Source organism: Vitis vinifera, chromosome 18, assembly GCF_030704535.1.
Source record: "Vitis vinifera cultivar Pinot Noir 40024 chromosome 18, ASM3070453v1".
Taxonomy (NCBI): Eukaryota; Viridiplantae; Streptophyta; class Magnoliopsida; order Vitales; family Vitaceae; genus Vitis; species Vitis vinifera.
Genome location: NC_081822.1, coordinates 13,212,849 through 13,218,226, shown reverse-complemented (window position 1 = coordinate 13,218,226; position 5,378 = coordinate 13,212,849). Strand labels below are relative to the sequence as shown.

The window sequence follows — 5,378 nt, the reverse complement described above, 5'->3', positions numbered from 1 at the left end:
AGTGAACTAGGACTGATAGAAAGTTGCAAAGATTTGGCAAGAAATAAATGGAACTAGAGGAGTTGAAGAAAGAAAAGTAGAGGAAGGTTGTGTTGTTGACTTCCAGGTATGGCCACTATGAGCTTAGCATGTTTTTATTTTCTTAATGTTCCATTTCATTCTTTGCTGACCTATGAGCATTGTTTTGTTTTTCAGTTTGTGTATCAAAAATATCTTGGTTGTTTTGGTTGAATATGATTGTTTGCACACAATGCTCTGTTTTAGTTCCCTTTGGTATTCTTGATTTTTTATTTTCCCTTGTAAACAGTCGGATTCATCTTCGGATTTGGTGTTAGATAGTCATATTGTTGCTTTCAGTTTATCCCACCAGTTTTCAGCCCATTGACAACCCATGAGATGAGGTTTTGCTTAATAAATCCTCGAGTCTCCCATTTTTACTCTGTTTTTAGCAATTCCCTTCTCCGTACTTCTCTGCTCCTATGCATCTAGATGTGGAATGCCTTGGTCTGTGTATCATCATCTGAGATAACATTGGGTGCTCCTGACCTGGTGGAGGATTATTACTTGAACTTACTGGACTGGGGTAGAAGCAACGTTTTGGCTATTGCTCTTGGAGGCACTATATATCTATGGGATGCTTAAGATGTTTCTACCTCAAAGCTTGTTATGCTTGAAAACAAAAATAGCCCTGTCACAAGTACCAGTTAGGCTCCTAATGGAATTTCACTTGTTGAAGACACTAGATCAATAATAATGGGTCTTGTGCAATTAAGAAGCTGACCATTGGTGGGGAATTTGTGGATACTACCTGAAGAGCATGAACCAGGGAGCCTCCTGTCTCACTTTGTATTCACCTCAAGCGTGGGTGATGGTCAAACATCTCCTGTATCTGTGAATTCTATGACTACAGATTTAAAGTTGAGATTGTTCTATCCACCATGTAAGAAATTAAAGAAAGATGCAAAACAAACTCACCTAAGACCTCTACCGGACTTTTCTAGCCGATATCCTACAAATAATGACCTGGTAAATGGGGGCATCTCAAATCCATCTTAATCCTGCTCATGTCCTAGTTCTTGGGGCCAGTCTTATCAAAGAAATTTCAAGACGCTTTTTAGAGCCATTGCTAAAAGGATTGATTGACAACCTGAAACCATAAGCGTGATTAGTGAAACAATAGCATGTTGTCGACTGGGTAATGAAAACGCCATGGAGCAAGTCCCAAAGGAGACATATGGTTCAATTTTATAGGACCTGATAGGTTCAGCAAGAAGAAAATCGTTGTTGCCCTTACAGAGATATTGTATGGACGCAGGAAAAATTTTATTTGCATGAATCTCAGTTCCCAAGATGCTATGATCTATAAAAGTGCAAATTATGGTAGCCGAGAAATGAATGGATACAATGTGAGGTTCAAAGGAAATAACGTGGTCAATTATATTGCTTGGCAGGAGAAGTTTGGTGGTCTTAGAAGATGGATAGTATATTCATGGATAGTGTGCCATCATCATGTTTGATGTCACTGCTCATCTGACATACAAAAATACTTGAACATGGCATTGGGATCTCTGCAAGGTGTGAGAATATTCCAATTGTTTTATGTGGAGGCAAGGTGGATGTAAAAAATAGGCAAGTCAAAGCAAAGCAGGTTACTCCCCATAGGAAAAAGAATTTCCAGTGTTGTAAAATTCCTACAAAGAGCAATTATAAGTTTGAGAAGCCCTTCTTGTACCTTGTTCGAAGATTTGCAGGAGATGTCAATCCCCACTTTGTTGGATCACTTGCCCTTGCTCCTCCAGAAGTACACATTGACTTGGCTCCATACAAACCCTTCATATCTACCCTTCCTACCCATTAGCTTGTCGTTCATCACCTTCCTAATCGTACCATCTAACCCACCCTCAGCCCACTTCCTTCTCTTTTCCATGTATATGAAACCCTATGCATATGGCCACCTTCATTTCACCATCTCTCCCATTCATTCCCATCATGCATGAACCCTTATGTACATCTCTCCACAAGTCATTCCACTAATCAACTTTCATACCCATCAATGCCCATCACCACCCATGTCTTCATTTTTCAATACCCACTAACCCATGTTCAGCTCGCCACCTCCTTCACTATACCACCCGCCTTACTCTTGGTTCACTTCCTTCCCCTTCCCCTTACCTTTCCCTTTCCCATTCCCATGTAAATGAAGACCTACTGTACATGGCCACCCTCCAGTGAAACCATCCAAGGTTTATAAGACCCGAAATTGTGCCAACTTCTAGATGAGTGTAGTCAGATTCTAATTGTCATCGCTGATAATGTCGGATCCCACTGGTTGCAAAATATTCGTAGGGGTTTGCATGGAGATTTAGTGGTACTCATGAATAAAAGCATCATGTTGAAGTGCTCCATCAGGCTTCATGCTGTAAAGACCAATAACCAGGCTTTCCTTAATCTCGTTCCTCTGCTCATCGGTAACATGAGGTTGGTTTTCACAAGGGGTGATCTCAAGGAAATGAGCGAAGAGGTTGCTAAGTATCAAGTTAGAGTCCTTACTTGTGTTGGATTAGTTGCTCCTATTGATGTCATCATTCCACCTGAATGAGAAAGTGGGCTCTTCTGAAGCAACTCTGCTTTCCAAGTTACTTCTCTTTATCTTAGCTTGAAAGAATGAAGACCTTCATATTCACTTCTAAGTTTGTAAATGAGGGTCATCTCGACAAGTTGTGTGACTAGATCTCCGATGCAGTGCTTGATGCTTGCCTCACTCAAGACCCTGATAGCAAGGTTGCATGTGAAACATGCACCAAGACTGACATGGTTATGATCTTTGGAGAGATTACCACCAAGGCTAATATAGACTATGAGAAGATTGTCCGTGACACATGCCGCACCATTGGATTTGTTTTTTATGATGTGGGCTTTGATGTTGATAATTGCAAAGTCCTGGTCAACATTGGGCAGCAGAGCCCTAATATTACCCAGGATGTTCAAGGTCATCTTACCAAGCACCCAGAGGAATTAGTGCTGGTGACCAAGGCCACATGTTTGGTTATGCCACCAATGAGACCCCTAAACTTATGCCTCTAAGCCATGTTCTTTCTACCAAGCTTAGCGCCCGCCTCACTGAGGTTAGGAAGAATGAAACCTGTTCGTGGCTGAGACCCGATGGTAAGACTCAAGTCACTGTTGAGTACCATGATGAGAATGGTGCCATGGCCCCCTTCGTGTACACACTGTTCTCATCTCCACCCAGCATGATGAGACTGTCACTAATGATGAGATTCCTGTTGATCTCAAAGAGCATGTCATCAAGCCTATCATTCCTGAGAAGTACCTTGATGAGAAGTCCATCTTCTCTCCTAACCCATCTCCTCATGGCCTCCATGTCTGATTGGCATTATGCCACCTACAACAATAGGAGAGATGAGACCCAGATTTTAAATGGCTTTGGCAATGGGCTTGTTAGCGATGATGCTCTTATGAAGTAGAACCCTGCAATTGTAAATACCTTGGAAACAAAGATGTATGAGAAAATATCAAAGTTTCCATTTCAGAGGGATCATTTAGACGATGCAGCTATGAAGCAAAGGTTTGGTGACAATGAGGGCCAGCTTCTTGATCCGAACCATGTCTCACTATTGAAATTAGCTGCTCAATTGCAGTCAGTGGCCAACCTCTAAGGCAAATACTGCATGGTGCACCTTGGGCATGCAACATTTGGGCCACGTGACATTCTTCCATTTCTTCCTCTTTGATTTTAAAAAATAATTTCCCACACTCCCATTCTTCAAATAATTTTCCAAATCCTAGTTTTTTGAATAATCCCAACTCCACAATTTTTCAAAATGCTTGCCGAAGAGAAAATGGCAGCGAATTTTTAGGTCCCAAAAGTCCCATTTTGTAATAAAATTCACTATCATTTTCTCTTCGGCAAACATTTTTCACATCTTATTTGTTTTTTCAAATGTTTTAAAATAAGTATGAATCAAATTTTGTAGTTCCAAAGTGATGGAATTTATGAAATTGATTCATGCAAAAATAAATCGGGTTTTGGTGGGATCTCAAAATCAATGATGTTTTTCTTTCATTGACTGATCGATTGCCATGCTTGATTGATTTTCTTTGCGACACATGTGATTATTCTGTGTTCGTTTACTAACCTTTGTTTTCCATGAAGCAACCAACTCATTACTCAGGTACACTCTTTGCATTTCTTGTTCATTCGCTTATTTCTAGATTAATATTCTTTTAGTATCCATGTTTAATTAATCAGTTGTCACACTTGCTTCATTTTATTTAGTAGAGACCCATTTTAGGGGCTTAGAGGGGTGCTACGGTTTTTACCGTACCTTTCCAATAAGTAACCTAACCCCCGAGCCCATATTTGGTTTTTCACATATCACATTTTCCAAATAAGGAGTCACACTTAGGGTTTTCTTTCTTATTTTGTTTTTTCTTTAAAAAATAAAACAAAAATAAGTCGCGACTCCAAGTCATTTTCTAAAAAAAATAAATCTTTTTCAAATAAAAAGCAAGTTTGCCATCGAGTGGAAGCGCATGTGCGGAAATGCGGGGTCCACAAATGGGTTTCATGGAAAGTACAATTTGGGGAAAATAATATCCAAATCATGTACTAAAATAGTAACTTTGTGCATACTTTCAAAACTACCCTCCAACCAAATGGATGTGGATTGCCACCTACCCTCCCTCATTTTTATTTTTATTTTCCATTCCAAAGTCAACCCTCGGCCCATTCCACTTCTCTTTTTATTGTTTGATCTTAAAACTATGTTTAAATTTTGATTTTCTTTTATGAAAATAATTGTCATCCTTTTTCCCTATTTTTTAAAATCTACTTAATTTTAAAAAAATTATTTTTTCAAAGTACAATTCATTTATTCATTATTTATTCATTTTATTTATTAAAATTTTATTTTAACACCATGTTTAATCAATGCATTAAAATAAATTAGTTTTTAACATAAAAATATATTTGCCTATAACAATTAATAATCTAATAAATGGATAAAGAAATACTAATATTTTAAATAATATTGATTTCAAATATATATATATATATATATATATATAGATAATATTTTATTTTGTTTTGTATTCATAATAGTTTTATATTTATAATATCTAAAATTTTCACATTATGGATCACATTTTTTATATTTTTTATTTTAAATTTCTTTTTATAGAATATTAAACCCAAATTTAAAATAAAATAAAATAAACTATCAACATGTGTGTGGACCCCGTATTTTCGCTCATGCGCTTCCACCCCATGGCGAGCTCGCTTTTTATTTGAAAAATGATTTATTTATTAGGAAATGACTTGGAGTCGCCACTTATTTTTATTTTATTTTTTTAAAGGG

General features: G+C 37.6%; 1 pseudogene; it reads left to right on the top strand.

Moving 5' to 3' along the window:
• Positions 1-2,389: 2,389 nt before the first annotated feature.
• LOC100242122 (S-adenosylmethionine synthase 5-like) lies at positions 2,390-3,861 on the top strand (annotated as a pseudogene).
• The last annotated feature ends 1,517 nt before the right edge of the window (positions 3,862-5,378 follow it).